This window comes from Mustela nigripes, chromosome 12 (genome assembly GCF_022355385.1).
Source record: "Mustela nigripes isolate SB6536 chromosome 12, MUSNIG.SB6536, whole genome shotgun sequence".
Lineage (NCBI taxonomy): Eukaryota > Metazoa > Chordata > Mammalia > Carnivora > Mustelidae > Mustela > Mustela nigripes.
Window position 1 is genome coordinate 58,388,211 of NC_081568.1, and position 12,116 is coordinate 58,400,326.

Sequence of the window (12,116 nt, forward strand, 5' to 3'; positions counted from 1 at the left end):
ACTCCCTGCCAAGCAGGGAGCCTAATGCGGGACTCGATCCCGGGACTCCAGGATCTTGACCTGAGCTGAAGGCAGTCGCTTAACCAACTAAGCCAGCCAGGTGTCCCTCAAAATTTTATTTTATACATTAGTTTCTTCCAACCAGGCTTCAATTAAGAGCCAGGCACTGAATGTGGTTGTTATATCTGTCTCTAAAGTCGCCTTATAAAATAAATTTTTTTTTGAAGTATAGTATATACATAGACAAAAGCACAAATCTAAATTTTATGGTTAGAAGCATTTTCACCTAGGTTGAACAGATCCGCAAAACCTCTACCCAGATCCAGAAATAGATGATGATACACCCCAGAAACCCTTTAGTGCTCTCTTCCATTTACACCCCTCCAACGATAAACATTACCCAGACTTGTAATACCATAGATTAGTTGAACCTGTTCGGAAGGCTATATAAATGAGAACAGGTAATATATATTCTTTTATGTCTGGGTTATGTCACTCATTCTGTTTCTGAGATATATCGTGTTGTTCCATATAGCAAGTTTTTATGGGTAGGAGTTGGGGTAATTTTTCATTTTCCATCAGGCTCTCCCATTATATGAAGAGACCACACACGATTTTTGCTCATGCTGATGAGCATCTGGCCTGTCTCCACTTCGGGGCTATTACAAATACTGCTCCTATGAATATTCTTGTGTAGGTCTTTTTCTAGGATGTATATCCAGGAGGGGAACTGCTGGGTCATGGGATATGTTTCGCAGAGTAATTGTTTTCATCTTCTTCCTCAGAGATTTGTATTATAAATGTGATAGAATGTCTTTGACCTCTGTATTTATCACTTCCTCTTAAACCCTCTTAACTTCTATACTCACTTCTTATTGATTGAAAAAATACTCATTTTCCATTTCTCTTAAAGCATTTATCTGCCCTCACGTTGTATCTACATAAGTATGTATGCGTGCATGTTTGGTGTAAAACAATAACATTTATTTTGCTTATGAATCTGTAATTCAAGGAGGGTTTGCCATTAGTGAACTTTTTAAAAACAGACTTTGTAGAGTAGAATAGATTCAGATATACGTAAAAGTTGGGAAGACAGTACAGAGCAATCTTATACACCCTACAACCAGTTTCCCTTATCAACATTTTATATTAGTATAGTGTATTTGTCACAATTAATGAGCCAATATTGATATGTTATTATTAACTAAAGTCAATACTTTATTTGGATTCCCTAATTTTTTATCTGCATCTTTTTTTTTTTTTTCTGTTTGAGGATAGCATCCAGGATGCCACATTACATTTAGTCTTCACATCTCCTTATGCTCCTTTTGGCTCTGACAGTTTCACTGACTTCTCTTGCTGTTGATGACTTCGACAGTTTTGAGGAGAACTGTTCAGATGGTTTAAAGAATGTCTCTCCATTGGAATTTGTCTGATGTTTTTCTCATTAGAATATAGTAATGGGTTTTTGAGATAGAGATCACAGATGTAAACTGCTATTATCATTTCATCATACCAAAGGTGCATACTATCAACATGACTTAGCATTTTGGATACTGGCCCTGATCATCTGGCTGAGGTAGTAGTGTGTGTTATAGTTCTCCACTGTGAAATGTCTATGCTCTGCCCTCTCCTTTCATACGGTACTCTTCTGAAGGCAGTTACTGTGCAAAGCCTTCATTTAAGGAGTGGAGAGTTATGTTCCACACCTCTGCAAGGGCAGAAAATCTACATAAATCACTCCAAATTCTTCTGCATGGGAGATTTCTCCTCTCCTCATTCATTTATTTGTCCAATAATTTATTTATGTCAGTATGAACTCATGGAAAATATAACTTTGGTTATAATTGAATACCAGTTTATTTATTTATTGCTGAAATTATTTCAGCTTTGGCCTTTAGGAGCTCTTTCAGTTTGCTTTTTATGTTCTTTTACTTAACATATCCCCTAATTGTGGCTTCAGTTTTGTTTTGTTTTGAGCACTTCCTTTATGGCACAATCTATCTCACGTCCAGTCCTAGAATCCTCCCATTTCTCTAAGAGCCTTAGCTTCCTTTTATTGGGGAGTGGTATTAGAGACCAAGATCTGGGCACTAGGTGTGCTCACTGCTATTGCAGTGTCATCACTTCTAGGCTTTCCTGCTAACAGCAAGGAAATATGTGCTTATATACAAATAGGTCTATTTACATATTAATATATTTCTATGTATATATCCATTGTATTAAGTGAACATATCTATATTAGGCTAAACATTTGTTCATACTGATGTCTCCAACGGCAATCCATTAACACAGGATCATTATAATTTTCTTCATTGCCTGTCTGTAATCACCCATTTCAGCCACAAGAAATCCGTCTCTACCATCCAGCATCCATTGTTCAATTCCAGTACACATGTACAGTGACTTCGGAATTGTTAACTCAGACTCCTATGGGAAATAACTTTGTTAACTACAGTACAGTTCTTACATGTGGTTCCTTTTGCCTTTTGTTGCACAGACTCATTTCCAAATCTTCTTAGGTCAGCACCTTTCCCCCATCACCTTCAGGAGGCTGACTCATACATTTATCACTGTCTGTATTCCATCTTGGGATCTTCCAATTTTTTAAATAATTTTTAGAAATGTTCATACAGGGTTCCTGGGTGGCTCAGTTGGTTGGGTGTCTACCTTTGGCTCAGGTCATGATCCCAGAGTCCCAGGATCGAGTCCCATGTCAGGCTCTCTGCTCGGTGGGGAGTCTGCTTCTCCCTCTGACTCTCCCCACTCTCATGTTTTCTCCCTCTCATTCTCTCTCTCTCAAATAAATAAATAAAATCTTTTTTTTTAATAAAGAAATTTTCATGCATTAAGGTTCACTCTGTATGTTATAAAATTCTATGGATTTTACCCTCTAGTATCATCCATGTCATTGCAAATGGCAAGATATCATTTTTTGATGGTTGCATAATATTCTATTGTATATATATATGTATATACCACATCTTCTTTATCCATTCAACTGTTGATGGACATCTAGGCTCTTTCCATAGTTTGGCTACTGTGGACAATGCTGCTATAAACATATACTTGATAAGTCAATTAGAGAGTGACAATTATATGTTCTCACTGATTTGAGGAATTTGAGAAACAAGACAGAGGATCACATGGGAAGGGAGGGAAAATTGAAACAAACGAAACCAAAGAGGGAGACAAACCTTAAAAGACTTTTGGTCTCAGGAAACAAAATGAGGGTTGCTGGAGTGGAGGGGGATGGGAGGAATGAGGTGGCGGGTGATGGACACTGGGGAGAGTATGTGCTATCGTGAGTGCTATAAATTGTTAAGACTGAAGAATCACAGAACTTTGCCCCTGAAACAAATAATACATTTTATGCTAATAAAAAAATTATATGGGGGCGCCTGGGTGGCTCAGTGGGTTAAGCCACTGCCTTCGGCTCAGGTCATGATCTCAGGGTCCTGGGATCGAGTCCCGCATCGGGCTCTCTGCTCAGCAGGGAGCCTGCTTCCTCCTCTCTCTCTGCCTGCCTCTCTTCCTACCTGTGATCTCTCTCTGTCAAATAAATAAATAAAATCTTTAAAAAAAATTATATGGGTTTTATCAATGCAAATGTCATATATCCACTATTCCAGTATCATACAGCACAATTTTGCCATCTATAACCCCTCCACCCCCATGGCTTCACCTATTCAACCTTCCATCCCCTCTTCTTCCCTGAATCCCTAACCACTGAACTGGACTGCAAGATATGACTGTGTTTAGCTTTGTAAGAAACTGCGAAACTATCTTCTAAAGTGACTATAGCATTTTGAATTTCCAGCAGCAACAAATGAAAAGTTCCTGTTACTCTATCTTCTTACCAGCAATTAGTATTATCAGTCTTTAGTATTTTAGCCATTGTAACGAAAGGGGACAATACTACTTCATTGTTGTTTAACTTGTCTTATCCTAATAAGAAATGATATTGAGAATTTTTCATATGCTTATTTTATATATATATATATCTTTTGGTACAGTTCTTGTTTAAGTCTTTTGCCTGTTTCTTTCTCTTTGTAGGATAGGGGTGTTTTCTTGCTGTCAAAATTTTAAAGCTTTTCATATATTTTATATGCAAATCAGGTAAGCATTTTGCAAAAATTTTCTTCCAGTCTGTGACTTTTCATTCTCTTAACAGTGTCCTTTGTGGAGCAGAAGTTTTTAATTTCAGTATAGTTCAACTGATCATTTTTGTTTCTTTTGTGGATCATGTTTTTGTTATGTTGAAAAACGCATCCCCAAAACTAAGGTCATGTACTTTTTTTTTCTTGTCTCAGAAGTTTAATAGTTTTACATTTCACATTCAGGTCTATGATCCACTTTGAATTAAATTCTGTGTAAAATGTAAATTTTGTGCCTAGGTTCAATTTTCTGCATATGAACATCCAATTGTCCTAGGACCATCTGTTGAAAAGATTAATCTTTCTCCATTGAATTGTTTTTGCACTTTTGTCAAAAGTCAGTTAACTGTATTTCAATAGATCTATTGCTGTTTTTTTTTTATTCTGTTCTGTTAATTCATATGTCTGTTATTTTACCAATGCCATGCTGTCTTGATTACTGCAGCTTCATAGTGGGTCTTGAAATTGGATAGTGTGATTCTTCCAAGTTCATTCTTCTTCAGAATTGACAGTATTTATTTTGAATAAAATTCTTTTATTTCAAAACTGTTCCCTGAGTTCTTTGTCCCTCCTTTCACATTCCATTTTTCTCTAGTCGGCTAATTTCCAAGTTTTTAAAATTCAAATTTTTGTTGTACTTTTATAGTTTATAAGACCTTAAATTTATGTGGCTAGTTTTGAACTATTTACAGTTTTCATCTGTTTTGTGGATACCTCTTCCTTGCATGTTTTCATTGTTTCTAGAAGGGCTGTTATACTTCTTACTCTTTTTTATTTTTCTTGTGAAAAAACATTTTGTATGTGCTTTAACCATAATCTTTTTGGTTGCTTAACCTTAATGAAATGAAGAAATTCCTGTAGTTTTATGAGGGAGGGGTGGGAAGTGATAGCTTTTTTAGCCTCAAGAGTCTAGAGTTCATCCTTTGTTTTTTTGGCACAAACTAATGAAAAACATGGCCTTGGATTTTCTAAAACCTAACTCTTCTGGTGATTTCTAACACTTTCATCAAGAAGTTCTCTTTTCATTTCTACTATTGTTCCTGTTCTGATCTACTATACTCAGGAGTTTCTTATCAATGCTAGCCCTTTCTTTGAAAAAGAGCCCTGTTTTTGTTAGTTTGAAGAATTTATAGGGCCTGGAATACTCCAAGTACTAGCAGTCATTATCACATCACAGTCCCTTTGTACTTACCATGAATTGGAGCTAATCCAACTCTCTTCCATTTTTGGCAGCTTTTCTCAGGTTGGCCACTGTGTTTTCCAATGAGTACGTATTGGTTATTTAAGCCATCTCCTGTTCTCAGAGTCATAAGAATTTCAGTTGGCTTCCCTCTGCTTTGTCCCACACAGATGAGATAACACAACAGTCTTGTAACCACCAGTTGTTTTTCCCTGCTTACTTTTATTGGGAATGCAGAGGTTTATTAAGATACTGTGTCAACCATTTTATTATAGATGTTGCCTATGTCTTTGGTTTTGCTACCCTAGTTGTTCAGCATTTTTTAATTTGGAAACAGCTTTTCAAATATTAAGCCAACCTGGTCTTCTTTCAATAATCCAAACTTGGCTGTATATATCTTTTTCATGTACTACTAGATTCACTTTGCTAATATTTTGTTAGGAACTCCATATAAATATTCATGAAATATGTTGGTTTATAATTTTTCTTGAAATGTTCTTGTTGGATTTTGCTATAAAAATTATACTGTCTACCCTGCCACCTGCTCTGGCCTCAGCAGGACTGCCCTCCCCCACCACCACCCTGCTGGCCACTGCCTCACTGGCCTGGGGGACATTCCTCTCCCTGGTAGGAGCTGAGACCCTGTAATGCCCAACCTCGGCCTGGGTCCCGCTGCTCATGGACCATAAAGCTCAAGTAACCAGTGCCCTGCTTGGCAGTCACACAAGAATCTCCCACTCTCTGGTTGGGAGAAAAAAAAAAATTATATTGTCCAAATGACAAACATCTATTCTTTTTATAGAATCAATTTATGTTAAGTTGATATTATTTATTCCTTAAAGCTTTGGTAAAATTCCCTAGTGAAGTCATCTGAGTCTTGATTGTTAGGTGGAACGTTTTAATTAAAGATTTAATTTCTTTAATAGATATAGGACTATATAGACTTTCTATTCCTCCTTGCTTCAGTTTTCAATTCCACTTAATCTTTAAAATCACTGAACTAACATTCTTCAAAATCTACTCATCACTTTAATCTGTAAAATTCATAGATATGTTCTCCTTTTTATCCTTTATATAGGCAATTTGGTCTTCTTTCTTTTCTGTTTTCTGATCGGTCTTGCTAGTTTTTGTGATTTTATTGTGTCAAGAATGAAAGTTTGGCTTTTCAGAGTTCTTAAACACTTTACATATGATTCTAGTTCATATACTTCTGCTCTTCCTGATTTCTTCCTTTTACTTTGTTCTTTTTCTAGTTTCTTGAGATGGATACTTTCATCAAGATTTTATTTGGGTGATGGGTATTAAGGAGAGCACATGTGTTGAGGAGCACTGGGTGTTACAGGCAACTAATGAATCCTTGAACACTACATCAAAAACTAATGATGTATTATATGTTGGCTAAATGAACATAATAAAAAAGAAAAAGAAAAAAATTATCCTTACTTCTTTTAAAATATATGATAGCATACATAAGTCATAAATTGAATGATGTAACTTAAAGGCTATCCATTTTCTTCTTTCTTTTATTAGCATATAATGTATTACTTGCCCCAAGGATACAGGTCTGTGATTCGTCAGGCTTACACACTTCACAGCACTCACCATAGCACATACCCTCACCAATGTCTATAACCCAGTCACCCTATCACTTACCCCCCACACCCCAGCAACCCTCAGTTTGTTTTGTGAGATTAAGAGTCTCTTATGGTTTGTCTCCCTCCCGATCCCCTCTTTTTTCATTTTTTCCTTCCCTACCCCCCCCCAAACCCCCCACATTGCCTCTCAAATTCCTCATATCAGGGAAATCGTATGATAATTGTCTTTCTCTGATTGACTTATTTCACTCGGCATAATACCCTCTAGTTCCATCCACATCGTTGCAAATGGCAAGATTTCATTTCTTTTGATGGCTGCATAGTATTCCATTATATCTATCTATCTATATATCTCACATCTTCTTAATCCAGTCATATGTTGATGGACACCTAGGTTCTTTCCATAGTTTGGGTATTGTGGACATTGCTGTTATAAACATTTGGGTACACGTGCTCCTTCTATCCATTTTCTGAGCATGGCTTTCGCTAAAATTGACACATTGTAATATGTTGTATGTTTAATAACATCCAGAAAATATATCTCCCAATTTCCCCTATGATATGTTCTTTGATTTAGATGTTACTTTGAAGTATATTACTCAATTTCCAAGTATTTTGCAATTTTCTAGTTATTGTTTTCTTATTGACTTGAATATTTCTGCTGTGGCCAAAGAAAATACACCATATGACTTCAACCATTTGATATTTTTGAGACCTGCTTTGTAGATCCATGCTTAATAAGAGTTTCATACCCACTTGAAAAAAATGTTTATTCTAAATTTTTCTGGTTGCAGTATTTTCTAAGTATCAGTTAGGTCAGGTTTGCAAACTTTGTCATATTGTTCCATATTGTTACTAATAGTATTTTATATTGTTACTAATATTATAATACTCCAGATTGTTACTAATGATTATATCTCCTTATCCCATTAATTATAAGAACAGTATCTTAACTAACAATGTAAACTTGTCTATCTTCCTAATTCTGTCAATATTTGCTTTATGTATCGCTAGGCTATGTTTTTACACATAAAAATACAGATTCCTTTCTGGTGTATTTATTTCTTTGTCATTTTGAAATAGCCCTCTTTCTCTCCAATAATTTTTTTTTAAGTTTATTTTATGATAGACTGGGTACCTAGGTTACTCAGGCAATTAAGCATCTGCCCTTCAGCTCAGGTCATAATCCCAGTGTCGTGGGATTGAGCTCCACATTGGGGCTCCCTGCTTAGCAGGAAGCCTGCTTCTCCCTCTCCCTCTGGTCTTCCACTCAATTCAGGTACTCTCTCACTAGTTCTAATACTTTCACTAGTTTTGTGTGTTCCCTCTCTCTCTCAAATAAATAAACTTTAAGAAGTAAGTCTATTTTATGTAGTATTAATAAAGCCACAGCATCCTTCTTTTGGTTAGTATTCATGATATCTTTCCCACCCTTTTACTTTCAATTTTTCTCTATCTTCTTGTTTGATGTTTGTCTTCTTAAGAAGCATATAATTATTGTTTGTTTTTTTATCCACTCTGTCTTTTAAGTGGAGGATTAATCCATTTACATACACAATAATTATGATATTTTTGTGTTTACAATCATCTTACTATTTGTCTTCTCTTTGTCTCATTTGTTCAATGTTCCTTTTTCTTTCCTTTATCCCTTATTTGAATTAACCATATTTTTCTTTGTATCATTCTATGTCCTTACTCCCTCTATTAGGTTATTATGTTGTTTAAACTGTTCTTTTTTAGAGGTTATCCTACAGGTTGCAACATGCATCCTTGATTTAATAAGGCAATAAACTTTTATGCTATTATCACTTCCTGGACAATTCAAAGATCTTAGAACACTTATATTCCATTGACCCTCCCAACTTTTTGCTACTGTTTCTTTTTTTTTTTTTTTTTTTAAAGATTTTATTTATTTATTTGACAGAGAGAGAGATTACAAGTAGGCAGAGAGAGAGAGGAGGAAGCAGGCTCCCTGCTGAGCAGAGAGCCCGATGCGGGACTCGATCCCAGGACCCTGAGATCATGACCTGAGCCGAAGGCAGCGGCTTAACCCACTGAGCCACCCAGGCGCCCTTTGCTACTGTTTCTATCTTAAGTGTCTTTTAATCTACAACAGTTAGCTTCCATCTCATTCATGACATTTTTGAAGAGACCAAGGCAGCTGTCTTGTAGAATGTTCCATCTATAGGATTTACTTGTTCCTCTTAGTTCCTTCATTTAACTTGGTCCTCTATCCTGTCTACTCTTCAGAAACCAAAAGTGAGATGTAGCTAAATTAGATGTAGGGGAGACATACTTAGCAACAATACTTTAAAGCCAATGTTTTGAATTATATATTGTCACATCAAGGACACAGAATTCTAAATTTGAAAAATTGTTGTATGGATTAAATGAGATGGCATATGTCAAGTGTCTATAATACCATCTGATACATAGTAGGTAAAGAGCAGAATTTCTCAACCTCAGGACTGTTAACACTCTGAACCCGGTAATTTTCTGTTGTGGGAGCTGTCTTGTACATTGTAGAATGTGCTTCAACAGCATTCCTAACCTTTACCCATTATATACCAGCAGCATATCCTGTTGTCAACAACCAAAAATATCTCGAGACATTGCCAAGTGTCCCCTGGGTGAGAGGTGGGGGGGAATTGGTTCCAGTTCAGAGCCATTAGTATAGAACAAAAACCCAAGTATTTGATAAGTATTCCACAAGTACTTATTATCATGCCTTGTGCAAAGCTTTGAGATTAAGACCTAATGAAACATGATTTCTGACTTCAACATACTCGTGGTTTTGGAGAGAGACAATAGGCAAATATGGAATTAATAGTCGGCATGATAAGCGCTGTGATAAGAACAATCACTGTAAAAAAAAAAAAAAGAACAATCACTGTTGTATGTGAGGAGAGACACGCAACTTATTCTGCAGCAGAGGCCATTTCATGGAATAATGGAGAACTCTGACTGGAGACCTGAGGGACAGATTTCTCTCCCCTTTCCCAGGAAGGCACAAGAGATCAAATGAATAAAGGCCATTCATAATGAAAATCAATACTTCAGAAATGAATTATCAAAACCCATATAATTTCCAGGCTTTATTTCAGAGTAAGATCGATAAAGATAAATCTACTACCAAATATAGAGACACCAGTAAGGTAAGTCAGGAGTGGGAGCTACAGAGGACACCCTCAGCCATCTAATTCTTTAGCTGTTAGCCACAGACACATTCAGTTTTCCCATTCTATAGCTCTCAGTCTGTTTGGGGACCCAACGGATAAGCAACACCAGATTAACACGTCAGGATAATGTCACACACACCCTCTCTTGTTGACACTGGAAAGCCTTAACTAAGGGGGTCCATCCAACTGTGCATACTGGTCCAGCCACCTATGCTTTCATTCTCCTTCCTGTCCAAGTACTTCTTTAAACCACTTGCAGTGTAAGTCAGAGACAGGTTACCTGTTCACTCATTTTGGTCCTCTACTTCCTGGGCATACACCCTGACTACTTTTCCCAGCCTCTTCTGCAGCATACTGTGGCCGTGTGAACAATTCCTAATCCAAGGTATGTAACAGGGGAAGTCATATGTACTCTTTCCAGGTCTGGCCCCTAGAAACCTCCCATGTGCAATCCTTCATGCTGTTTTCCCTTCCAGTGGTTTGATTCAGACACACACATTGGTTCCTTGGTAGCCACTGTTTAAAGATGGCAGAGCCGAGGAATGAAAGGAGCCTGTGTTCTTGAGTCTCCCCTTGGAGGAGAGAGGTCCAGCAACCAAGAACACCCTTCCTGGGTTGGATATGAACAAGAAGTCAACTTCTGCATTCAGCTGTAAGAACTGAGGGTTTATCTAGTAGAGCAGTGAGCGTTTGCCTCCTATTACACAAAAGTGGAGAAACAGCCAGGTTTACCCTGCGACTGCAAGCTGCTGGGTCCAGGTTGGCCTGACATTTCAGCCTCTTTCTCCTGCCGTTGGGTACAGGGCTGCTGTGTTCACCAACCCGAAGAAAAGCATCTTTTAGCCAGCATATTTCGCTGATAGTCCCCGGGAGCTAAGTGGGTATGTGAGAGGCTATTTGCAGGGCCATTGCTAAAGATCACACTTCATCTAATGTCCGCAGCACAGAACTATGAAAGGCCGTGGGCTTTGATGTCAGACAGATGTGGCTTTGAATCTTGGCTCCCCACCCCCACCCCTGACAATTCTTTGGCTTCAACTCCCTGGGCCTCTGTTTCTTCATCTGCAAAATGAGGGTAATAACACCTCATAGGAATTTAGTGGGGATAAAACAACAGATAGCATACAAAACATCGGCATAGTTCCAAGCATGTCCAAGGTACTCAATGATCAATTAGTTCCCTCCCCACAATCATGAAATGAATAAATTAGGAGTTTATTTACCTTTCTAATCAGAAGACTAAGCAAGACGTGGCCTTTTCACAAAGAACTGTATATTTACTCTTCCACAGAAATGTTTACTACCTCATACAAAAAGAACCAGGTTCAACAAATACTTCTTTTTCCCTTAGTCTAAATAAGAAGAATTTAGGTTTGAAGCAACTTAAAAATATAAGCATAAACAGAGGCAGCATTTATTATTTTTAGAACTCTTTTCCTTTATAAGAAATAAATGTCATATTTTTTAAACCAACAACAGAAACATACGCTGACCTTTAACCCAGATGGAGAGCAATAAAGGAGAGGGTTCACACAAAGCAGGGGGAGTACCGGATTCTGCTGGATAATACCCGTGTCGCCCTAGATGCAAGGAGTCCAAGGGAAAAGGTGGCAGATGATAAAGCCAGCACGTTGGTGGCAGGCCCTCCACCTGACCCATGCCCATCTCTGTAGACGAGATGTGGCGACAGGACAGGTAACTCGAGCAGGAACCTTCTAGGTAGGCTGCTGGAGCAGTGAGTTGTGGCAGCCCTGCACCCAACGGCAGGAGAAAGAGGCTGAAATGTCAGGCCAACCAGGATGCAGAGGGAAACGTGGAGGAGAACCGCCCACCGGCATGACTAAGTGCTCTTGGGGACAGGCCCCACTTAGAAGGCAGGAAGCAAATATCCAGATGTTACGAGCTGCCAGATGTGATTAACTGAGGAAAGGTGAAGCTGCCCACTGAACCATCTAAGGAGCAGCCCCATCCGAGTGACCCAAGAGTTTTCTGCAAAAGCATTAAT

General features: G+C 37.9%; 1 protein-coding gene across 2 annotated transcripts in view; it reads right to left on the bottom strand.

Annotated features, from left to right (window-relative positions):
- SLIT3 (slit guidance ligand 3) overlaps window positions 1-12,116 on the bottom strand; it is a 589,038-nt gene that overhangs the window by 524,493 nt on the left and 52,429 nt on the right. The gene's annotated exons all lie outside the window — the stretch shown is intronic.